The 26,490-nt window shown below is 48.0% G+C and overlaps 1 long non-coding RNA gene and 1 pseudogene across 2 annotated transcripts in view; one reads left to right on the top strand and one right to left on the bottom strand.

Moving 5' to 3' along the window:
• The window catches only part of LOC144149166 (uncharacterized), a 153,364-nt gene that overhangs the window by 113,549 nt on the left and 13,325 nt on the right, over window positions 1–26,490 (bottom strand). The window lies entirely within an intron of this gene.
• On the top strand, window positions 6,834–25,871 carry LOC144149670 (uncharacterized; annotated as a pseudogene).

Below are 26,490 nucleotides of genomic sequence, written 5' to 3'. Positions count from 1 at the left end.
TGCGCATGGCTGCTGAAGGAGACTAGAAAAGAGATGTGTGCTCGGTCGCAGTCTCAAACAAGTATGTTGAGTGCAGCCCCGACAAGGGAAAGGAGGGCAACCCAAACACTTTGGGAAAAAAGAAGAAAATGTTTAGACAAACAAGGTGAGGTCATGTGTTTTGTTAGGCAGTGTAGACTGGACCTGGTTTTTCTACTAGAGGTGAATTTTTATTCTACAGAGGACGTTAAACAGTTCAAGGAGGCCTTTAAAATTCATGCCGTTTTGTCACTTGCCCCCTCTCAGGCTCAAGGAGTAAGGGTCGTAGTCCTAAACCCGAGCCTACGGTTCACTAGTTTCAGTTCAACAGCAGGCTGCTAGTGTTTAATTTGATGCTGGGGGCATTCGGTTTCGGATTATTAACATTCATGCACCGACATGGGCGGATGCTACTAAACCATTCTCCCCTTCTATTCACACCCACTTACTCAACTCAGGACCAACCATACGATGTTGGGACTTGAACTGCGTCATTGACAGCTACCGTGATGTTAGAGGCCCCAGCCAGGGCCGGGGCTCCTTTCATCCCTCAACAGGGACTTCGACCTGCGTGATGCAGTTTAAGGCTGCGTGGCACTGGGGTGATCTAAAAGTCGCCTAGACAAATTCCATGACCCAGTATTTAGTGTCAGCGGTAACCGATGCAAGCGTTAAATCCTTTCCTAATGATACCCCTATTGTGACTGATTACAAACCGGTTTTACTGACGATCCGAACCGGTGATGGGCAGTTTAATGGAGCTCGCCACTGGAGGCTAGGCACTAGAATCCTCCAAGACGAGGCAACACACGCCCTCTTAAAAACTGGGCTCACAGAAGCAGTAGAGTATGAAGGTGATCTTGCCAGTTGCAATCAACTTAAAGCGATCTTCATACATCAAGCTCAGTCAGCAAGCAAAGCATTCAAAGCTCAAATGACTCGTGATCTAATGGATATGCTGCTCAGCATTAAAGTGATTAAAAAGAAGGCCAGCTCTTGCTTTTAGTGATCAAGTATCTTGGAGAGCTGAGGGAAAGATACCAGATACTGCTTAATTGGTTAACTTCACCGGGCACAGCTTTCACCAAAAATGGGCCATGCAGTGGCAGCTCTGAAGTTAAAAGATCTTTAGACACACGGCAAGCAGTCACAGTGACCACAGCAGTGCAGTATCTCCCCAGTAACACCACCACCCATCCTAACGATATTAAGACAGCGTTTCTGGCGTCTCTTATTGAACAATCCTCGGCAAACCATAGCTGCCAGTTTCTAGCCTTGCCTGACGACGCACCCCACAATTCTGGTCATTCGCCTACGTCCGTCAGGCTTCAGTACGTGAAGCTGGGCCTCCTCCAAAACTTGTGGCGACTGGACCCATGCCTCGTGACTGACCATACGAGTGTGGCCAGCATAAAGAGCGTGTTGGCGGCAAAGGCGCAGAAGAAGAAGGATTGGGACGCGTTAAAGGGGAGCTGTCACAAAACGCTTGTTATGTTAAGGCAGGGCGCGAGCGTAAGGCCCGCATCACCTGCAAACTGAACGAGACGCTCCACAGGTTGCGTACCGTTCAGGCCATGGACACGCTCACCTTCACAACGCGCAACTACATTGCCCTTTTGAAAGCACGGTACGATCGCCTTTTGCGGCAGTCGCGCGCTGCTTGCTGCGCTCGTTTTGGGCAGGCCGTTCGCAGACCCCACTGTGCTTTGGCCCATTAGGGCAGGCGCAATCGATGAGGAGGGGCCGGCTTGCGTGCCTCAGGTTACTCTGCCGGATGGGAGAATCAGTTCCGACCTTGGATGACATTCGCGCGGCCTTGGTAGGCCACTTTGCGCGTTTGCTTAGGTCGGAGTGGGACGTTCAGGGGGCAGTGCACTTCCCAGAAGCAGTGCAAGCATTTTGCGGGGACCTTCCATTAGTACCGGACCACCTGGCCGAGCGGCTGACCACGCCCGCCACGTGCGAGGAGGTGTGGGAGGTACTCAGGGGAATCAACAATGCCTCCGCCCCAGGGGCGGATGGCATCCCGCTTTCCTTCTACAAGGTGTGGTTCCCCGTGCTCAAAGCAGAGCTTCTTGGAATGATAAACACATCCCTCGAACATGGATGCAGACCAGACTCGTTTAGCGCGGGTCGGGTCTTCCTTATTTTGAAACCGGGCGGAGCCCCTGGGGAACTGAGCGTGTACCCGCCCATCACGGTGCTCAATGCCGATTACAAGGTGGTGGCATCGCTGCTGGCGAAGCGCGTTAGTGCCACCATCAGCTTGTACCAGGCTTGTAGTGTTCCGGGCAGGATAAGGTTTTCCGCCTGCTCTCTGACGAGAGACTTGTTTACTTTTGCGACGCGCACGGGCATAGCCGGCTGTTTCGTCTCGGTTGACCAGGCAAAAGCCTTTGATCGGGTCGAGCACCGGTATATGTTCGCGGCGCTAGGCTGCTTCGGCTTCCCACAGGTTTTCGTGGAGAGGCTGGCAGCCTTACACACGGATTTGACCTCAGACCTACTTGTGAATAACGTCCTAAGCGACCCGTTCGCCGTGACTCGCAGCATAAGGCAGGGCTGTCCGCTTTTACCTTTGTTGTTCGCGCTGTGCATTGACCCGCTCCTCAGGCGCGTGGCTGATTCCGACGCGATCCGCGGGTTCCCACTACCCGGCCAGGGTCAGGTGAAGGTCTCTGCCTACGCAGACGACGTGTCCCTGTTCTTGCGGGACGAAGACAGCTACGCAACGTTCTTACGGCTGTTTCGTTTGTACAGCGAGCTGTCGGGTGCCCAATTGAACACAGGCAAGAGTAAGGCGTTGCGCTTCGGCGCCTTCACGTCAGACCAGGCCGGGGACGTGGAGTGGGTGGCAGTCGTGAAGGTGCTGGGCATGACCTTCCACGCATGTGGGGACAACACAGAGGAGGGTTGGAAGGAGCTGTAAAAGACGGCATACAAGCTTCGGGTGGCAGCCCAGTTCCAGCTATCGTTGGCGGACAAGATTGTCTCAAGTCGTACGTGTCCACCGCCTTCATGTAAGTGACTCGCATCGCATGCAAGCCCACCACCGAGTGATGCAGGCGCTAGGCTCGATGCTCAGGTTGTTTTTATGGGCCAGTAAAACCGGGAAGGTTGAACGGTTATTGTGCGCCTCCCGCAAAACCTGGCCAGCGTTGTTTGTTTCCACACACTTGTGGACAACGAAGACTACCAAGGGAGGCCATTCGCAGAGTACTTTTTGAGTACGGCGCGTCGCGAATTGACATGGATAGCGTTGAAGGTGGTTTCTGCATTGCAAGAAGTGCTAGTAACACAACCTTTGCTAAGAGATACAAATGCAAGCTTAACTGAACACGTACGGCATGTTCGTGTCCCTCGGTCCAACTAATGAATGAAGTCGACATCCATACTGCACTCATTCAAAGGGACCACAGTACAGAGCTGTGTGATATTAAAGATAAAAAAGATCACAATGAATTTGGCCTCGGCCAAGAAAATACCTCTGTGTCTTGAAAGGCCCGTGGTGTACCTTTCTACAAATTGTCAAAATTATCAATATCACAAATCGAGCGCAAAATTAATGAACTGCCATACAAGCAGCAAGTGAAAAAGATAGTTCTCGCTGGATTGGGAAAAGACAGCAATCAACGTCTTTCTGAAGCCTTTTGTTGAGAAGATGAACAAGTTGCCCTGCAACGTCTTCTCGTGGACAGCACAGATGGCACCAGATGGCCCACTAGTGTTTCCAGGAGCATGCATCGACCCCGTTGCATGATGAGGCGTCATGGGCATGATGGAATACAACGAAGCACACGAACGTGCTTTGTGTCAACAGGAAGGCCAATTTGCCACAAAAGCAAAAGATAACATTTGCATTTACTTGTTAAGAGTGTTAGGGGGCCAACTAAGGGCCGATGCCTCAATGAGGGACTATGCTACTACAGCAGAATGAAAGGGTGAACCTGCAATGAGCATGATTAGCCGCTCAGTCATGTTTTTTTTGTTGCTTTTTTTCACATTCCCAGCTGGTTTCATAGTGGGCTATATGCATGCGATATGCTCTGGCATGTGGGTCATGCACAAAAGGGCATTCTCTTTCAGCAGGGGTTGGCAACCTGCGGCCCGCGGGCCAGTACTATTACATCGTCAGCATTACATCCCCAGCACATCGTCAGAACCCCACCCCTTCTCCGTCCCTTAGTACCTGAAGGCCTACACACTCGTTTTAACCTAGGGTTAGACAGGAGACAAGAATTGATTGCTTCCAGTTGGCATTGCCCCCCTTTTTCACACTTCACCAGATTATTGTCAGTTATTGTCAAATATTATTGTCAATTCGCTAAATTTCTTCTCTTTGCCTGCAGAGTGTCCCCCTCCTCCCCGTTTAACGTCTTGCCGTCTAGCGTGTCGGCTTTATGCAACTCAGCCTTCCAGCTCAAAAGGTTGCCAAACCCTGCCCTACAGCCTTGCTTTGTCCATCCCCATAGTTGACGCATGCTTTAATAGGCCGAGGCTTGTCGACGAAACGCCTTACTTTGTGAGGTCAGGGCCGCTCATGAAGTATTAGAAATCATCAGACAGAGTGGAGCAACTGGCTTTTGTACTTGTCACCAGTTGTGTTACACGGGATACTAAATGTGGTGTACTACCAGAACTGGGCAAAGTTTGTGTGCATCCTGCACATCCATCTTGACAACTGCATGGCAACAGACCAGTTATGCACGAGTACGAGGAGCTATGTGGGGGAATGTGCATAACCTTTGAGGGAGCATACTGGTCTTAGAGCTATTTTTATATTTACTAAGGAATTTTAATGGAACTGCACACCATAATGGAGTTTTCTCTGACGATTTAAAATCAGCAATTGTATTTCTTGCAAGTTTATTATTTTTTGAGGTAATGATTATTTGAAATTATTTTGGGTCTCAATTACTCAATAACCAAACCTGTGAATACAAAATGGCAATTACCACGCAGCTAGGCATACAAATGACTAAAGAATATAAAAATGGAAGAACTTTTTTGGCGAGCAAGCTGGCAGAACCTGCCCAAGTGGTGATCGGGGGGACGGACATCCAGTGCGTCGGGCCGCAGCTCGTCCACGTCACGATCCTTCGGCTGAACCCCCTTGTCTCTGACAACGACCTCGCAGCGGCCCTGGCTCCCTTCGGCAAGGTCAAGACGGTGCAGTATCTGGCGTTCAAGGGTTTCCTATTTGTTGAAACGGGAATCGCTGGGTTAAAATGGAAATGACCAAGCTGGTCCCAAATTTTCTGCACGTTCGAGGAGAAAAGGTCCAATGCGAGAACAAGGGTGTGAAGAGGGTGTGTTCGAGGTGCGGGCAACAGGGCCACAGCAGCGCCGAGTGCAAGTAGCCCTGGTGTGCTAAGTGCAGCGTGTTCGGCCACAACGCCGAAGAAGGCACCGCGCTGTGCCAACGCTGCCAAGGCAACCACGCAACGGCTGACCGTCTATGTCCGCAGTCACGGCTGTGCTCCACGATTTTCCGGCCCTCCCGAGCAGCGCGGCAGTGGTTCCTGGCGTTTCTGAGACGACGCGGATGACAATGCCTCCGACGACAGAGCAGGCTCGTTTGTGTTTGGAGAAGTGCCTCCCCGCTGTCCCCCTTCAGCGCCAGTGACGACGAGTTCGTCCCGAGCAGCGCTAGTCAGCAAGCAAAGCAGCTAGCTGGCCCGAGCTCGGAGCCGACAACTGACTCGTCGTTGGGGCCAGCAAGCACCCGGGCGCCTCCCAAAGAGGTGCCGGCACCGCCCCTTCGTCCCTGCGGTCGCAGGGCTGCCGCTAGCGCCAGCGACAAGCCAGCGAAAACAGCAAAGCCGGGCGTAGCGGCCGTAGCCACTCCGGCAGCGACAATGCCCCCAGCAGCCTCCCAGACGACGGCCGGATGCGCCTTCAAAGTCCCCCGCATAACCAACGATACACCACTTGAGGCCGAAATGGACGCTACTAACCTAGCCCGTCTCGACGCCACGAGCCGTGCCCTGCCCTCGTCAGTGCCATTTTCTCGAAATTCCCGGAAGTGCAACCTGCTGACACCGTGTTAATTCAGGTATGTGTACCATCCCCCGAAAAAAAAAAAAAAAAAGAAATAATAATAATAAATAAAATAAAATAAAAATAAAAAAGAAAAGAAACTTCCGCGTCTAACTGTGCATTCGAATTCTCCCGTTTAACTGCACGAGATTAATAAACAGGCGCGTTTTTACGGCGTGAACCGAGCAAAGCAAACCGCGCACAATTTTTGCGCGCAATTTTGGGCACAGAAGTTTCGCGCATGCTCTGCAAAGCAAGCTAGTTGTTCACATAATACATTTCTTGAGGCTATTATACGCTTGACTGTACTAACCACCAGCCCTGGAAAGCTATGTATTAACAAGCATTTCTGCTACTCGGTCATGTTATCGCGTACAATATCTAGGCGGTTGGCAGCGTACACGTTCAGCAGCTGCATGCACTGAGCGCAAGTCTTGTATGAGACCCATGCCTAGTGGTCGGTTTATGCGGCGCACGCATCATTTTCTTTTGTAGTAGTGGATTCAGCGCGCAAGCATCTAGAGTAACTTCTGCTTACCATATGCACCTCTTGCACAAGACGATTTTTCTGTTTACATTTAATGTGAATACATCTTACAACACCCCTCACTGAGACTTTATAGAAACAGTGTGTGCCGATGGACGGATTTGGTGTAGTGTGTTTAGTCGCATACCTCGACCGAGGCGCGCTTCTTTCAACGGGTTCAAATCCCGCCTGATCAACTTTTTCCCTTTCATGGCAAGCAAGGTCATAGTACGTTTTTCTGATGGATATTTTCTCGCACGGCCTCTTTTGCACTGCCACTGCTTAACATCAGAAAAGGCAACCAGTCTCTAAAAATGTGTATTGATTATTTCAGTGTACTTTTGGCTGGTGCTCGCTGTACTGTATAAACAGTGGTTTTGCTGACCATTTATGCTACTTTACACTTTCCAGGTCTTCGATGCAGATTTTCAAGAATATGTTGATTACGATGACACAACTAGGATCACCTCGGGCTCCAAAATAAAAGTGGTGAGGCTGACAAAAGCCACTACACCCCCACCTTCTCCTCCTCCTCCTGTCGCCAACCCAGCAGAACTGCAAGATTATATTTAACGTTTCGAAAGTGCTTGAATGTGCACAAAAGCATGCAGTTGTAGCTCTTTTAAGCACGCTCAATTCATTGCATACTTTTTTTTTCCACTTCCAACCTTGAAGTGCAACAAGCACCACTGAACGCTGTGGATCGTGGCGTCCGGATCAGCCCACATCTATACACGTTTCCTCCAACACCAAAGGATACACTCCACAATTTGTCGAAAGTGAAATCCAGGGCAGAGCTGTCATCCTCATTGCGAACCGCATTGTGGAATGGCTCTGCTTTGATTTGTTCAGGTACACGCTGTGAGTGCTTTTTTTTTTCTGTCTCTTGCATTGTACTAATATTGTAATGCAGGTTGTGTATACTGCAACATTTCCATTTATATTTGTCACTTCATTTACTTTGATAATTTTAACGTCGAATAAGAATTATCTGGTAATAGTCACGTGCTGCTGAAGAAGCACACCTTTTCTTTGCACAGTTTACTCATATATGGAATTCAAAGGGTATCAAAAAATTATTCGATGGAATTGATGATCATTTAACCCATGAAATGTACAGGGCATGAAAAGATATTTGCAAGAGATGTTCAAACTGTTTAAAATAATCAAGTAAAAGCAATCGGTTAGAGGTATCCAAGTGATACATTACAACTTATTAGCAGCATAATATTCCTAATTAGAATGTCTTACCTCTGCATCAAAATGCAATATTCAGGGTATTTTATTTTCCGACTCATATTATTGTCTTGCCTTTCTGCATAGTGAACAACTCCTTGGGCGTCGATTTATAATCTTGTTCTTAGAAACCAGCTTTTTTTTAGCCTTTCTGCACACTTTAATTAACACTAGATATATAGACGTCAGCCGTGAATGCAATGAAGCGACATTGTAAAAAAAGGCTTAGCCTATACAAATAAAACTGATGTCATAATACATGGTTACTTTGTAGCATGGAGGAAAGAAAAGGTTAGGAGAGGCCCTGACGTCACATTTGTGAAGCCGAATCCCGCCATGACTTGAGCCCACGGAGCCCAGCACTCTATCCCACCATCCTTTGCTGTCTCCGGTTTGATTTGAGTAACATGGCGTCGCCCTGCCCTCCCGCTTCGAAGCGAAAACAGCTTCGTCGCTAATTCCTCGGTGCGATGTCATCTTCTAAGCTGTTGATTTCGCCTTCAATTTGCCCATTCTAACCCTCACCCAAAGGTTCAATCGAAAAACGGCCTTCGTTTTTGAGATAGAAGGACGATTTTTCAGCTCTTAAGCCTGACAAAGTAGCGTTTGTCGTCGTCATAGCAACAGGCTCGCGCGATGGCGAACGCAGACGCCTCCGACGGCAGAGTTTTCAAACTGGCCTAATCTAAAAACGTTTTTCGTACCGACGGCGCTGGTTTGCAAGCGTAGCGAAGCAGCCACATACCAAGCGCCTTAAAAATTTGTCCGTTCTATTCGCCCAAATTTGGCCGCCGCAGTTGTAAACAAGTAAGCAACATTGTCCATGGGCTCAAGAAAAATGACGTAACTTCCTCCACACTTTTCGCAATGCATTGGGATGCTAGGGGCCTCTCCTGAGTATTCTTTCCTCCATGCTTTGTAGGCAAAACCTCTCACAACCAACCGCAGGGGGGCTCATATTTTATGCAAGCAAGAGTCCAGTGAAAGGATTGTCCAAACAACAAAGTTTCGAAAGCAACTTTGCCACTCTGCACTTCGCTGTAAAAACTTTTCAGAGAGGTTCCATGGTGAAGCTGCATAATTTTACTTAAATTGGTTGTGCTTTAGTTGTATTTTTTCTATACAAATTGTCTTACCCCTTTTAAATGGGATAAGAGTCCAACCTGTTGTCTACATGTTGGCTACCGAGAATTTTTAACTGGGTTATCTGGATTCTTAACAAAATGGAATTGCACTTTTTTTTCGTGCACATAGCAAATGGTGCAGTGAAAATAGTACAAGGTTAACAGGTACTTTGCGCTCGTACTGCAAATTTCTTCACCTCGTCCAGTGCTTTCGCAGCAGCATTTGCTACATGGTATTTTGTTACTAGCTTGCAGCTAATTCTTTTATTTTTAACCTTCTTTCAGCTACCCTGAAAGGCTTTACGAGGCAGCGTCCCCCAGCTTCTCGAGCGGCACCCTAACCTGCAAGACAGAATTGGATCAGGATATGTTTTAGTTCCCTAGCTCTAGTGATGGGCTATTAAGAGCTTAGTTCATACATTAGTTGCATAAAGAAGGCTGATGTGTACAGAATAGCCAACTGCGAAGGCAAAATGCCTATACGAAACCACGGTAGAGACACAACTTTTTTTCAGTATTGAGAAAAGCTCGTGCTTCCCATGTGAGACCCAACGCAGAAATTTGGGCTAGTTGGTGATAAAACTGACATGGTAAAAAGAGTGAAAAAAAAAAACGGGGACATAACAAAGATTACTTACACGGGGTGGGCACTAGTCCAGTGTAAGTGTTATTTCTTGTGTCCCTGCCTTTTCACTCTTTCTACCATGTCAAAGTCATTTACGAGGGATGTTAAAATTTTATTGTCACCATCGGATGAAATTCTTCGTGCATTCTTGAGTTTAATGTGTATCTGTTTCTGCAGTGCAAGTTCACTTACAAAAGGATAAATATTCTGCGATGGAATCATTACCTTTGAGAACACTTTAATTTCCACCCTGTGGTGGTGGAAAGGTGAAATTCTTAGGTAGCAAGGCAGTATGTTTAACAAAGCGATTTATTCAGAACACGCAAGAAAATTTTGTTTGCAGGACCATTAGAAGCGAGCCTTGATCTTCAAGTGCAAATTTGAGAGGTCAAAACTGTTGAACGAGGGTGAGGTGGCAGAAAACAGAGAGAAATCTGGCCACAAGAGACGGATTGACGGGGCCTAAACTAAAGCACCCCAGCAAGCTGCAGAAGAGCCTGGGACAGCGAAGCGGGTTTGCCGCAAGGTGAGCGTATCCCTTTGGAGGTTTCCCTTCTGTGAGCAGAAATGTGGTGGAATAAAGTTAAAACCTCATTAAGACAAACATTACTTGTCTGTACGGACAAGAAGAACTGAAGGGCAGGGACGTTGTTCAGCTCAGGATTTGCCAACGGAAAGAGCAATGTGATAAAAAGGTCGAAAGATAGCCACCTAAGTCAGAATTGGCGAGCATGTGCCACAACGGGGCTGTTACACATTGCGTACATGCTTTATCATATAATGTAAAAATACATTCCTGGCTGATGTGACCTGAAGGTACGCTTCTTCAGCTCGGATGAAATTCTGCAACGTGCATGCAGCTGCTGCACAATGTGCACGCAACAGAACTCCTACGCTTGGGAGACATATGCAACACAAAATGGTCGACTGCTTCGTACCATGCTCAAAGGGGTCGTGACCGCATCCTATGGAGAAGGAGGGGGCGTTAACTGTATCAGGGCAAGCCTTAAGGCCTATAAACGGTACCTCCGGCAAGGTCGTTCCGTTCCGGCCAAAATCATTCCGGCGGCCGGAACGCGCGGCGGATGGCGGAAGGGGTTGAAACGGTCTCTCCAGCACACCGCTCATTCCGGCGCGACAAGAGCCTCTCTATTGGTTTACGCTACCCACCAAGCGGACCAATGAAAACCTGCTACATCCTCAGAGCCAAAACAGCGTAAACAGCGCCTCATTTTGGACAGCGGGCATTCATCGAAACAGTTTTTTGAGCTAGCCCAGGAGGCTATGGCTAGCAACACCGTTGGCTTGTTTTGGAGCCGCCACTGCAATCCAGATCCACACTGCTTTCCGCTAGTAGCCACTAGTTCACTGGAAACCAGACACTAGGGTCTGCACCAGACTACTGGTAACTAGCGTCACTGGCGACGGAGCGGGAGCTGTAGCGGTGTGGTGAGTGAGCACAAGAGCTTCGCCATGGCATGGTTCTATACAAAGTTTTTGCTGGTGGCAATGATTTTAGATCGCCACCAGATGAGTTCTCCTGTGAAGGGATGTTTAGTAGCGTACATTCAAAATGCGCCTCGAGCCAGCTTTCCCCTCATGGCGGCATTTGTTGTGGCCGACACCGTGAGGCAGAAGCGACTAGTGGCCCGTAGACATAAGCCTATGCGGCAGATACTCAGAAGACGACGTCAAAGCAGTGAGTACTTCACGTTGGTCCAAGAAATGAGGGTAGGTGAAGGCCGCTACTTCTTCGAGTACTTCCGGATGTCCGTTGAAAGGTAAAAATTATTTTTTATTTGCACTTTCTTTGCATTCGTTTTTGTAACACGTGCGCGCTTTGTTTAGCGAGGAAGCCGTGTGTTACTGCTAACGTGTTGCCTTTATGAAATTAAAGGGGGTACTGACAAACAACTGGCTTGACTTCGCAATATTGCATTCATCAAGTCTGCCCGAGTAATGTCTACTTTTGCAACGGGGTCATCATACAGGTGGTCGTGTTTCATTTGTTGGTAGCGAACATATGTGTGTGCATAAGAATCCGTCTACTATTTCTGTTCGGGCCATGACCGTGTAAGCATCTTCGTATGTGTAAACGCCAGTACAAGCGGACCTGCATGCATAGTGTGCCATTGCCCCCTAGGGCAACAAATGCTTGGTGGGAAACACAAACTTGTTGTCTTCTTTCATAGAAGTGTAAGTCGGGAAAAAGTGGCTGCCCTCTTCTAACCCGTACTTCGCTTAACCGACAAACTTCTATCCACGTCCATTGCCATTCCCGTTTTACACCTACATTCTGCTGTTGCCACCGTGCAGGTTTGACCGTCTTCTTGCCCTGGTGAGCCCACTGATCCGGCCAAAAAGGGTGACAAGAGTCACTGTGTCAACTGGAAAGAAGCTCACCTTAATGTTGAAGTGAGTTTAAGCTGTTAAATTGGAGTATGCAGTTGGCTTTTAAAGTACAGCAGGCCAATTTTGCAGTAATATCACGGGACCGTGGACCGGCGTGTGGGTCAGTGCCCTATAACGGTAGAAAGCGGCAAACGAGCGAGGGTACATCGCATGCACAGAGCGATCCCGCCAGTGCAAACGCGGTCTGCTAGGCTGTTACCGCAAGCACGACATAGCCCCTTTCCTCAAGTTATCAGCCGGCTATCTTGATTGCCGGAGCAGTGACAGTAGTGTTGCGTGCTCCATGTTCACAGCAAGGCAGCTGATAACCAGCGTAAGAGGCTGTGTCGTGCTTGCGGGAACAGCCTAGCAGACCACGTTTGCACTGGCGGGAACGCTCTGTGCATGCGATGTACTCTCGCTCGTTTGCCGCTTTCTACCGTGATAAGGCACTGACCCACACGCCGGTCGACCCTCCCGTGATATTACTGCAAAATTGGCCTGCTGTAAATGTTTTGACCAAATTATAGCTAAGAACACTCCTTGGGTTTACAAGTCTTGTCTTTTGTCCCCTTGAACTTCACACTAGTATAACAGTGTGATATGCAATACTGGACAGAAAAAATGTGTACATTTTCTGGTAACTGGAAAGAGTCTGTGTTTTGTGTGAGTGGTACTTAGAAATATGAACGGTGCACGCACACACACTTCACATGCAGCATCATGTGTTGCAACGTAGAAATCTGGTCTCGGCGTATGTGTTGGTGTTCCACACACGAGAGTATCACCTGCCATTCAATCAGACTCAGGTTCATCAAGGACATGCTGTACATACCATCAGTTCAACACCATTTCAACACTACTCCACAGATGAGCAACAGGAAGGTTGTCCACTTCCTCTGGGTGCTCAAACTTCTAATTTCAGCTCGCAGGTAATGCAACATGTCTAACATTGCGCTTTAGATTATTCATATTTTCTCGTGCAAACCTGTACACGCATTCCGAACAGGATTTTGTTTGTACCTTGGTTTATTCAAGCTATAATGCCATTATATTCTAAATTTCGTATACTTATGCAGGAACCATTAGCAACGGCGTCTGATGTCTAGATATCCCCCATTTCAAGTTCCTGGCCCATGGATCATCAATGCAAATTATTGCTAAATTGTACCGGGTCTCCTGGATTTCGGCGGGCTGTTACGTTTTGCAGACTTGCAAAGCTTTGCAAAGGTTCTAGAGCCATAGTACTTGCCAGACATGACTACTGCCCGATGGAGAGAAATAGGGACTGATTTTGAAAACCTCTGGCAATTTCCAAATTGCACTGGAGCAATCGACGGCAAACATGTGCACATAGAGGCCCCAGGAAACTCTGGAGGCCTGTTCCACACTTACAAAGGCCGGTTTGCATCACTACTTCTCGCGGTGTGTGATGCCAGATATAGATTCATTCTAGTCGATGTAGGCCAGGCAGGATCCCGAGGAGATGCAGGTCTTTCCGCAAATGCGGTTTCGGGATTAAATTTAGAAATGGCATGTTGCGCATACCGGGTCCAAAACGGTTACGGGGAAGTACTTGGGAAGCACCTCACGTTGTGGTCGGCGATGAAGCCTTCCCTCTCCTAGAGAACCTAATGCGCCCATACCCAGGCAAGCAACTGAACGCTGGAAGACGCATCTTTAACTACAGACTTTCTCGAGCCAGGAGAATTATTTAAAACTCCTTTGGCATCCTGGCGAACAGGTGGAGGATTCTACGCCAAAAAATGAAAGGTAAATTAAAGCTGCTTGATGAAGTCATATGGTCCACTGTGCTTCTGCACAACTATCTCAGAACTCTTGATATTGAATAAAATCAGCCCCAGTTCATGTATTGCGCTTCAGATGATGTGGACACTGTGCTTGCAGATGGTAGTATTGTGCCAAGTAGATGGAGACGAGAGCAACAAGCTGGTGACAACTTTTCGAGTACTCCTCGTTTGGCAAGCAATAATTACTCTTCATCTGCAAAGGCAGTCAGTGAAAAGTTCACCCGCTACTTTCAAACGAGACACAGCAGGGTGGCATGGCAGAACAGGGTGCTGGCTCCAGACCTCTAATAGTGTGTGTGCCTGTTCCTCCGTGCTGTGATTTTGCCCCAAGCACCCTGCCGTTTTTGTGGTTGGCCGTTTTTCTGACACGGCCGCCTTTGGGGCCCTGCCGGGTTCCCGGCCGGCCGCAACTGTGCTTGTTGTGCCGTGGACGGGGCGCAGGGCAGCGCCACTTGCACATTTGTACATATCGTGCTTGTAGCTTTGTGCTTGATTTCCATTGTGCCGTAGTGAGTGCCGTGAAACTGTGTTGTTTTTGTGTGTGTGTGTGCTTTTGTGTCTGCTTGTTTTTTGTTTTTCAGGTACAAATGCCGACCTGCAGGTGGTGCTGGTGCCTCAAGATATATATCCTTGACCAACCTGGCATGTGAGTGGGGCAAGGGATGTGCTGAGAGTGGAATCTTCTTGTGCGTGCAACGGCTGGGAAACCAGACCAATCAGTTGTACTCTCGGCAGAACCTGCCTGCTAGAGAGCGCGGTCCCCAGTTGGCGGATAGGGGTCCCTCTGCTGGCTGGTACTCACGTGTACCAGCAGCAGTAGTGGTGCTTGCACCTCGCGGACCAAGAGGCACATCTTTTCAGGACATCATCCGGGCTGTACAGTCACCGAGCTTCGTTCGCACTTCGAGGACCACATCATGAAGAATTTTCCCACGCATCTCCTGGGCACTGAAGCCGCTGAACTTGGGTAGCTTATACGTTATATAAATGCATTTGTTGTGTCACCTTCCTTGCCTTTCTGTTGTATGCATGCTGCCAGCGGCCTAACCTGCAATCGGCTGTTCTGGAGTATCAAAGAACTCTACGGCGCCGACACGTCTGTACGAAAAGCATGCTCAGCATCTGCGAGGCTTTCAACGTGGCTTTCATTGTTGTTGTTAGCGATAGTAGTTTACCACACAACTACCTGTAAGAAATGCACGTGAAACGCTCGTCATTCCCAACACCTTAAAAAGGTTCACCAAGATGGTTCGTGGCTGTTGTATGGCAGGACTGCAGGTAAAAAAAGATTCACTCGGTAGGGCAGTTCTTTGAAATGAAGTCATTTGCAGATTGCCCATTGCGTTTGAAACAAACTTTTTTTTTTTAATGCTGGTTTGGCTGTGTGCTTTGCCATGAGCCTAGCAAGACACGCATGCTATGCAGGCAAGCCAGTACGGCGTTGAAACTTTTGCAGCTGCTGTGCGGCGTGAAAGCTGCGCGAGACACTTGTGGGTTTCATCTTGTGCCCCGGTTGCCTTGGTGTACCTCGCAGCAGCATATACAGTGCAAGTGTTGCACAAACTTTATAAAGTGCACGTTATTTGTGCTCCTGTCCACTTCTGAATCTAATCTGAAGTCCTCCGATTCAACTTGACATTTTTTGCTAGTTCCACTTGGGGTGTGACAAAGACTTGTAACAAGACGCTGGTAACAAAATATTATTTTATAGGTCCAAGTCAGTGTTGTTGGTTTTGTAAGTGCGAGAAGGGAGGTGATGGGAAGAAAATGGGATCTGTTTCCAACGTTCTTGTTAGGACTTGCCCTTTTAACTTTCCTCTTGCACGATTCTTTCTGAAAATAGAGTTGAGCTGGAAGCATGACCTGCGGTTTTCGGAGCATGCCTCGGATCACCTAAAAATGCCAGAGTTTTTGTCGTGATTTGCATTTGAAGCAAATATTTACTAAACCAACTGACATAACATCTACATGGAGTGATCTCGACCGTGTGCTAACAGCACCATCTGATATGTTCATGTTTTTAATTTGTCTACCTAAATTTAGCAATCATTGTTTAATTCATTTCACAATGGGAGTTTGTGTTCATCACCATAGTTAACGGTACTGCTGATTTCCATGCCATCAATAGAGAACTCGCCTCCGAGGAACTGCAGGAGGCGAAGCAGCTGACTCTTGAAATCCCATAATCTCTTCTATGACAGGGACAGCACTGGATTGGTGCTCAACTACCGAGTTAGCCTCACCTGCATTAACTGCGTTCTCATGCTCCTCTAACTCAGTCTCCTTTGTGTGTTGCTCTATTCTAGCGCTCATTACGAGGCACTCTATATTCCCATGAAGATGTGAACATTTGAAATCCCAGTGGACTCTAGGGTATCCTCCGTCAGCTGCCCTATCCTACAAAAATTTGCTTTTTTTTAAGCGATTTCGGCTCCTATGAGAAAAAACAAACGACTTGAGGGATGTGTCGTTAAAAATGACAGCTTATATACATAATTATTTTTTAAACTGTCAAAGAAAGCGAGGTTTCTTGGTGTAACAGTAAAGTCTGGAAACAAGCAGGTGTTTTTTGTTTTTTAGTTGCTGCTCGTCCTGTCAATTGTCCCGTTTTACTCGTGCATGACTGTGCCACAGAGCTGAATCTAGAGTGATCCCCACTGCGGAAGGGAAAAGGCGACACAGTAGATACCATGTAAAATCGCCGCGAGGGTATGCACTATGGCATGCATGCATTGTGTAGGAAGCTGCCGACTCTGTGGCCACAAAGCAGCAGCAACACAAGCGATGCCAGACGGTGAAAAAACACTCTACACATGCTCCAGTAGCACTGCAATCCGCTTGATAAGGGTGAACATTGTCTGGTGGTATTTTACTAGTTGGGTGAACAATTTGCAAAAATTTTACTAAAGGTGCAAATAGGGACAGCCCTAAATATTAGCAGATTAAACTTGGAGAACAAAAACTGCGCTGGCATATTTTACATGCAAGCGACAGATTGGCGAAACCCAATCAATGATTTAGTCGTTAAGCCTCTACTTCCCCTCTCTCTCCTTTTTTTAAAACTTACTACTTGAGCCATCTTTCGTACCTGTTCCGCACAGAAGAAACTTTAGGTACATTCATAGTCTGTTCCATCTTAGTAGGGTTACTTTGGCAAAAGCATGCTTGCGACGAACAGCAAAAATTGTTTACTCATGCATACTGTAAACCCACAGAAAGCGGGCTGTGGGAGTGCACACTTGTTTAAGACTGCATGTTCTGAACGATGAGCTGACCGAGCAGGAATGGCACACTGTATCATCCGTCTGTAAACGTTTTAAATAGCCTTTTTTTTTTCTACTACACGTGTCCAATTTACAAGGCGATATAAAACGTGGGACGTCACCGACGCAACACCTATATTTTCAGACTTAGACAACTCTGTACCGCTGCTTCCACAAGTCCTGCAGAGTGCTACCTATTAAGCAAGAATCCTAGCCACAGCAATTAGTGGCTAGGATTCTTGCCTAGCCCCTGCACTCAGCGACATGTTGGTGGCTCGTTTTGACCGGAGGTTGGACTAGGCGACCTTGGTGTTCTGCGCATTTTCAGGTTTCTTTTCAAGTCGTCAGCCGGCCCATTTGAAAAAGACTGACAGATGGGTTCTGGCAGTTTTCCAAGGGGCGCTTGACTGCCTCACACTAACCGTGGAGCTACCACTTGAACGTCACCCGAGGTTCCTTGACCTGGAGCTGACGTTTTTGGAGAACCACGTCTGCTGGGTGTACTCTCCTTACTCCACAAAAGCCTTGCTTCCATTCGCCTCTGGTCACTCCAAGTTGGTGAAGCAGGGCATAGCGGTTGCTGCCTTAAGGAACGCCCTAGTAAGGTCCTGCCAGCATCAGATACAGGTCAGTTTTGTCTCACAGGTCGGTAAACTGTTCCAGGCGGGCTTCCCTGCATCGATTCTATGCGGCTTGGCGGGAAAGCTTTTAAAGGAGCACTGACACCGATTTTCGGCGTTAATATTATTGCACAGTTCACTTCCTCCACTCAACAGAATACCCTGGCTGAAATATGAGCGGCCTGCGACGCGAAGAACATACAGTGGAATCTCGGTGATACGAATTTCGCTGTGATACGAATTTTCAAAATACCCCGGCCAAAATGCTCTGTATGCAATGTAAAAAAATTCGAATGATCCATACACATTTATTACTCCGCTGCGGGTGATACGAACACGCGAGCCGCGAGCAGCCGACCGCGGCGTGGACGGGAGGACGGGAAGAGGGAGTTTTGGTGCGGCCGCGCGGCCTTGGCTGCTTGCGGGCCCAAAAGCATTACTTCTCCCCCGCCGACGGTAATCCTCCTCGTGGGGTGTTTACAATAGCAGCGAGAGAGGTGCTCCGAACGAGGCGAACGTTTCACCCTCCCTATGACTATTCTCTCTCCCCTCTCGTATCTCCCGCCCTGTTCTCTTCTCGCTGCGACTTTTCGTTTGCGCTGCCTGCAGCTCGGGTGCCTCTAGCTTCCTTTTTGTATTACACTTTGTCAATAAAGCACGGCCGGGGGCGGAAACCAAGCCTTCCCTCTTGTTTCTGATGGTGAGTATTCACTGTTTCGCCTTCTTCACATTCATCGCTTCCATTTTTGCCTCGCGCTGACTGCTCCGACTGTCCTATCCTCGCCTTGCTTGTCGTATTGCCGTGTTTCCTGCGCCACTTGTCCGTCAATTACGTGTGTAGAGTTCCTGTGCACGCACTCTGTTCGCACTCGTGTCTTCTCAAGCACCGACCCGCAAGAGCCATGTCAGCACCCCAAGGTACGTCGTCGCGGAAACGAAAGGCGCTTTCTTTTAAGGAAAAACTAGAAATTTTGAGGAAAGTGGATGAGGAGCCAAAGAAAAAGCACGCAGACCTCGCCAAAGAGTTGGGTCTAGCGGCGTCCACTCTCTCAACGCTTGTCGGTCAGCGTGACCAGATAATGCGCAATGTGAAGCTCTTCGGGTTAAACAAGAAGGAGGCGAAAACGTCCCATCACATGAAGTTAGAAGTTCTTCTGATGTGGTTTAACTCTTTCGTTACCGCGGGAAATTGGCCAATTTTTAAGGGTCTAACAAAACATTTTTTTTCGTTGTATATATTGGTTAGGCACACATTGCAGTAACATAAAATGCAGATTATTCCACGCGCTTCCCAACGACACCAGTTTTAATAATGGTTTCCTAAATAATGATTGCGAAAAAAATGATCGAATTCGAAATTTCTGTCCACGCGTCGAATAAAATAAGAAAACGTAAGTTGTGTACAATAAACCACCAGTAGTAGAAAAAATTGAGAATATACATTTTGTAGGTAGACATTTCAAAAACCCGTCCTAGAAAAAAAATAGAGTTGTGCAGTACAATTTGTGAGATATAAAAGAAAATGTTAGCCCGCGTGGTGCCCGTGCCATGTGGTGAAGCCCAACCACTATTTCAAATTTTGCTATTTTGGATGGTTCTCTAGAAGAATTCTGGTGGTTTGACATTATTAAAGGCCCAAATTAGCCTCCACGTGATGTAAAAACACGTTGTCAATGATTATGACCGGCACAATATTGAAGGCAAGCAAGCGATGTGTAAAAATCTGCTTGGAGTTGAGAACCAAACTTTTTGGTGGATCTTTGTTGACATTCTGATGATCACTTATCAGTCAGAACTTTCATTTGCGGTTTATTATCATGTTCTGACTCACTATGGTAGCCTTGCTTGCAGGAATAAGGTACGATGCGCTAGAATCATGCCCAGCAAGCTTTCACCACCAAGCCACCATCGGGCGGTGAAACGAGTTCAGCACTCTGAGCCTACTACATTGCAGCGCCACCTAACAATTTCGAAGAGAAACAAATACAAGGCTGTTGGAGACTGTCAGAATAGACAGTACTACTAAGAAGCGACACTAGACATCCGGAAATACCCTCGTATGAAACCGAAACTGGCCGGTGAACAGCTGGCGGTGTTCAAGGCCGATTGGAAGCGTTCTCCTCGTCTGAACTGACACCCGACGACTTGGTGTTATCGTTTGACTTTCAGCGGAAGCTCTTATCGCAGAAGCAAGGCGTAGATAAAGTGGAAGCGCGAGCGGTATGCTTGTTTGAGGAGCAGTAGCGGGCAACGGAGGCGCCATGGCAAATGAGCTTGTAGTTGGGTTACTGCGTAGTAGCGCCAAATATGAATTTCGCAATGCAAAAACGAAACCGAAACTTCTGGAAACTGGTTGAAAATGGCAGGCACACTTGCTAGACATGCGCGGGACCATCAGAAATAAGCTTTGGGAGAATAAAGCTGCCCTTTGTCCGAACCAAAGATCATTAGTGAATAGCTGGGGCCATTTTCAAGTAATTATCACCTCTCAACGCTGTCGGACTACAAAGCTGACCGCATTATTTGGTATTTGTCTTGCCGGGAGCCTTTTGACAAAAAAAATATTATGGTAATGCAGCCTAGCGACGATCTGCATGCTTTTTTCTCAAGGGCAGCAGCCACGCCCCCTTCCTCAAAAACACACGCACCTCATCTCGCAAAAAACGCCGTCAAAAATCTCCATGTCGCCGGAGCGGGAAAATTTAAACGGATTCTAAAAGGGCACTGCCTAGACTAACCACTGACCGCATTAGGTGCACAAGAAATGACTACAACATGTCGAAATAGGCAATATAAATCATCGGTCACCGGTGATCGATTTGAATAGGCGTGGTAACGAAAGAGTTAAGGAGGTCACAGCAGCAGGCGTCAACATTGACGGTAAAGTGCTACGCGAAAAAGCCGCGGACGTAGCACTTTTGCTCTGCATCGACGACTTCCAGGCCACCGGAGGATGGATCCATAGGTTTAAGGCCAGGCATGGAAGACCGTCTGCGTCGAAGGCAAAAAGGTCGATGCCTCCGTCGAGGATTGGATGGCAACAACACTGCCAGCGTTAATTGAGGGATACGAACCTCGAGACATTTTCAATGTGGACGAGGCTGGGCTATTTTATAACCTGCAGCTCAAGAAGAGCTTGTGCTTCAAAGGCGAAGCCTGCCATGGTGGGCAGAAGAGCAAGCAGCGAGTGACCGTGCTGTTCTGCTGCAACTCAGACGGATCGGAGAAAGGGCAACTCACCGTCATCGGCAAGTCGCAGAAGCCGCGGTGCTTTAAGGTAGCCGGGCGGTTACCTTGCCTTTATAAGGCAAACAAGAAGGCGTGGATGACGTCGTCGTTGTTTTTGGAGTTCGTAGCTACCTGGACAGAAAGATGAGCTCTCAAAACAGGAAGATTGTTTCGATTTTGGACCAGTGCCCAGCGCACCCAAAACAAATGACGCTGCAGAACGTTAAAGTTGTATTTTTACCGGCAAATGCAACCAGTCACTTGCAGCTGCTCAATGCTGGCATCATCAAGAATGCCAAGCACCACTACAAGAGCTTGTTGGTGCGCCGTCGCCTGGCGAAAATTGACCGCAAGGATGAAGAAGACTTGCTCATCAACCTTCTCGATGCTCTACATTTCATTGCGATGGCTTGGCAGCGTGTGTCGCCTACGACGATTGCCAACTGCTTCGCTAAGTGTGGCATCTCCCAATCCTGTTCGGCCACCGCTTCGCAAGAGCCGGATTCCGTCTAGATCGAAAACTGGGACCAACTTGGCGTGGACTGCCCGCCGACGACTTCGTGACCGCGGATGACGACCTCGCAACTTGCGGCCTGCGAAGTGTTGCAGACATTGCGGATGATGTGCAAACATTGCAGATTGAAGTTGCGAGCAGCGATGACGAAGACAACGGCAACAGCTGCGACGATCAGCCGCCGACGGGAGCGGAAACAATGCATGCACTGGACGTTCTGCGGCGTGCGGTGGCATTGGACACTGTGCGCGAAAACACTTCTGCACAGTTCTTTTCCTTCCAAAATTCTTTGCTGGCTGACCTTGCAGAAAAGAAGACGCAATCCGACATCCGGCAGTTCTTTGCACGGAAATAAATCTCTTGTGTGTAGGCCCCTTGCCTAATGCATAAACAGCATGGCTCATTTTTGCACGAGGTTCGTGTGTGTCGGCGATGGGCACGTTCTTCGGACGGCCGCGTTGACGGCAGCAGCTTTTGCCTTGGTTGCTGCGCGCGGCAGTGGGAGGAGCCTCACGGCTTGCGCCAATGGGGAGGCGCGCGCTCATAGTAGCAATTTCTAGCTCTCACAGCAGCTTGCTGGGCCTACTCCGTGACGGATATTTGGCGCTGATGACATTTTATAGGGCAGTTTTCGCCCATATTATCAGCTCCTTTCCCGCATGAGCAATGACCATGAGCCATGAGCGGCATTCTAACGAAATGTTAGAAGCTGTCGCTGGAGCGTCCTGCACCACTTCGCGGCACGAGCCGACGCCATGTTGCCGCCGCCTGTCGCGTGTGCGGCGCGTTTCAAAGGGCAGAAAATTGATTTTTTTCTCTGTTTCTGGTGATACAATTATTTTTGCCGCCCCCTGAGATTCGTATCACCGAGATTCCACTGTTAATCAGGTATTTTTACCAGCCTCCGACACATGAATAATTTCAAGCTGTATCCCCCACAAGTTTGCAACACACGAGGAGAGAGGGAATAACTTTCTTCAGAGCAACGGTCAGAAGATCGTGTGTAACTTGTCCTTTCTAGCTTATGCGCGAGGTTCAGCGCTCAGAGCTCCTCGATAAGTATTCAAAATGCGTAGGCTTCCATACAGTATTTTTGGGATGCTCTTATAAAGACTGAACAGTCTAATGTTACGTGCCAAGCAGAGGGCCCCTGCATGCGCATTGCATTGCAGGAAATAAACCGGCTGTCTATTTCTTTCGTTGTTGACTTGTATCAGGTTGATTTTTTTTAACTGTGCCCAACGCATTAATTTTTCCGCGCCGTCACAAATGTTTATTAGTAGGTTTTTGGATGCTGGGCAGGATCACAAAGATCGTGTCGATATTTTATTCAGGCTGTATGGCATACATTCCCTTCTTCACAAATTCGCTTTCCTTATGGCTGCGTGCAAGAAGATGCATATTCTCCAGGTGCATTGTTTATTCAAATGCAAATAGAAGGAGAAGGTTTGTGCTACACCACTGCGATCGCGCTCCAGACAACGTATGCTGTCCAGAGTACTCGAAGGCAGCTTTTGTGCTCCGAATTTCTACTGTCATCATCGTTATAACGAGCTGACTCTCAACCCAAACAATTATGACCTAATTACGGTGTTAAAGGTGTGATATACTAGCTAACCAACGCAATAAATAGTATACGTGCATATATTACAAGAATTGAAACCGATGAATACTTCCAAAAATCTCTTTATTGCTTGCTACCCCTTCCAGGCGTAAGAAATAAATCCTAGCCTACTTGGGATGGCGTTCTATGAATCGAAGAAAATTACTCTTACTCTCTGTCCTAGACTGAGGACTCGGCCCACTAATCAGTTCGGTTTTACTGTTAAGTTTTCTCCTCCTCCTCCTCCTTCTCTTGAGCGCAGTTTTCCTATGACACATATCTGAATATTGGGGAGATAAGGCTGTGAGAAATGTACCGAATTTCCCTCCAGGTCTGAACAAACATAATGTTACTGTATCTTTACCGTAGACGTTACTCGTTTTGCTCAAACCTCCATACTGGTTAGAAGCCTAGTATAAAACCAACACACAGTGGGTTATCTGTAACTCAACCTACAGGTTTTGCGGCCCATAGTGCATGTCGGCATACTTTCATGCTATTACAACATAAAGTGATGAGATATACTTTCGATCATTCGGTAAGGTTGCAAAAACAGTTTTTTGCTTTCATATAACTACTGGGAATCGTAATGCCTCCTGTCAAATCCAACAGCCCCGAAGGCCTGGTATTTGTTTTGGTCTTGCATTTTCGCTGTTGTCGGTTATTAGCAGCTGGCGGCTCCCTTTGTTCTAAAGATCTCTAAACACTGAAGCTGACGCTTACTCCGACTCTTCGCGCTCCACACAGGGCCGGCTTCGCAAAAACTGGGGTGGCGCCCGCAATGTTTCTTCCGGAACGGTATCAAAAACTATACTTTAAATAGCGCCTTCAGCTGGTGTATGCGATATAAAGTGTTTTATTATGACAAAAAGTTACACACACGCAAAATCTGGGGCGAACAAGCATCATACGTCAAATGAGCGCAAAGAAACAGCAGGGAGAGCGAGCCCGAGTGAAGCAGACGACAAATGCGAGAGTCCCTAAGCTGACGTCACGGAGGCGCGCTTCGCAGTGCCGCTCGTGGTCGCGCTCACCGCCAATAATAAATGCCAAGCTATTAGCCCAAAAGGGCAGATGCTCACTAAAACCTTGTTTAAATCCTACATGCAGGAGCTGGAAAGGAGTGTTGAAGGTGTGGAAGATGTCCATAGCATCAATAGACATACAGCAGCAATGCAGAGGGAAGCTGGGAAGGTTGTCCATAACACTGCTAGGCTTGCGGACTCCATGGAAAGAACCTTTCCGGTGAGACGTAAATGGACTGCAGAGGAGCGCCCACTGTTGGGAACAATTCTGGAAGAGTATCCCGCACTTTCCACGAAAGAAGAGGTATATTAAACTTTTGTGGTCGATCGTGTCGTCATGTTACATTGCATCTTTTGGTGCCTATTCCAGGTCTTTCGAGAGTTCATGAGGATGGGTGGGGACGCTCCAATAGGAAGGATGATTGAGTAAACACCACGCCGATGCCTACAGTGCTCGATGTGGCTGCCATAAAAGTGGAGCCAGTCACCCAAAATCTCCTGCAGAAGGCCGATGGACAGGACCAGGAGGAGAGTCAGTGTGAGGGCATTATCTGTGTATAAAACATGAACGGTCCTACATGAGTATTTGTTGTTGTTTACATTGTTGTTTACCTGTGCCAGCCTCTCACCGCTGCAGTCTTTTCCATTTCCTCCTGTTTCGCTGCTAGCACTGGCTGCAGATTCTCTTCTGCAGCCCATTCAAGCGGTGGGGAATGTCACAGAACTTGTTGAGGCAGGGACAGCTGGCAAGCAGCGCTATAACTTGCTGTCTCCCTGGCAACAGTGCCGGCACCGGAAAGAGTTTTCACTCTCAAGAGCAGCTCTCTACTGCCTGTACTTCACGCATTGATCTGTTCTTCTTGGTGACTTACTCTGCTTGTGAGTGACGCATATTTACATGGAAATTTTGCCGATATTCCCCATCTATTCCTTCCACAATACCATTACTTGGAGGTTTCCACGTTTGCCAAGCATCCCGTAGCGATTGTGGACACTGCTGGCGAGACTGCGGGGCCGTGTGCCGCCCAGGTGGAAGATCAACTTTTCAAAGTAGACAACCCAGTGGAGGCAGTCCTTCTTGCATTTTGCCTCCACTAAATGGCTGACCTGTGCTACCAGCCCGGGGCCAAGGGGTTCTACGCAATAGTGGAGCATCTCCTTGGCCTGAATCATTGCCTCCTGTATTTTTAGAATGCCAAACGCATCGGCCCGGACCGGCCATCCAACCCTCTCCTACTCTGGCCACTCTCCCCCAATCGGCAGCCTTCCCTGCGCTTCAAGCATGTGACCAGTTCAGCTTGGGGCGACGCGTGGTGGAGATCGGCAATGTTGGCAAAACATGCTCCATCGCGGCTCTGAGCTTTCTAGCGCTGGCACGAGCGCCATTTCTTTGACAACCTCAAACATCGGTTGCCTTGGCAACCAGGCACAAGCCGCTCTCTAAGTCAGTTACGGTTGCGTGATCCCGGTTCAGCTCGGGGCCCCACCTTGCGACATGTGGGCACTGCAGCCGTAACACTCACTCCCATTGGGAAGCGTGCGATGCGTTTTGGCATTGTACAAATACAGGAGGCGATGCCTGAATGCCACCGAGCTGACCGGGATGGCCCTATCCACTTTCAGCTTTGAAAGAAAAAATGTAAAAATAAAAACCTGGCACAGCCTTTTCACTTTTGGACAAAATGCATTGGTTGAATGTCACAGAATTCTTTTCCCCATATTGAGTACAACACAGTTTAACCCTTTGAGGATAGAATTTTTTCACCTAACACGACCCCCCAGGGTCGATTGTAGTTATTGCTTATTTAAATTCTTTGGATGAATCTATTTCGACAAAAAATTATCGGAATTTCTTTAGGGTGACCATAAAGTGACAAAAAAATTGTTTGTGTTGTTACATACATTTGGTTCATTCATGAGTAACACAAGAAGAATTCTAAATAAAAACGAGACAGTAACAAGCCGGCACCTTTTGAGTGAATCGAAATGAGATAGACATCAGTTTCACAGGCACAAAAAGCGGGAAGCACCCGTAGGACAATACCGAAACCAGCTGCTGTGCATGGGCGCACGACTGGATGCGCGAGTGATAGACGGTGCACCGCTTCTATAAAATACCAAAAAAGCGAGAAAAGAGCCTCATCAGTTTCGCAGGCGGCCTTGGTCTGTGGCAGGCGCAAGAAGCGAGAGGTGCCCGGGCACCCAGTGGGCCCCCTCGTTACCGGATGCGCAAGCAATAGCCGGCGCGCCGCTGAAGTAAATCATAAATAAAATGAAAAGAAGAGCCATCGGAGCAAGAAAAAAATTTCCCGTATTTCCGCAGTGTGGCAGCACATGCTAAGCAAGAGAGGTTGGCGAAACAGGCGCGCTTTTTAAACATACAAGCGATGACGTATATATACGATATCAACCATTTTGAAAGTGTTTGCAGAGGGCGTATATGTACGTACGTGACCCTGAAAGGATT

Source organism: Haemaphysalis longicornis, unplaced genomic scaffold (genome assembly GCF_048455015.1).
Source record: "Haemaphysalis longicornis isolate Haplotype H1 unplaced genomic scaffold, Haemaphysalis longicornis Haplotype H1 scaffold_8, whole genome shotgun sequence".
Taxonomy (NCBI): Eukaryota; Metazoa; Arthropoda; class Arachnida; order Ixodida; family Ixodidae; genus Haemaphysalis; species Haemaphysalis longicornis.
This window is presented reverse-complemented; position numbering and strand designations above follow the sequence as displayed.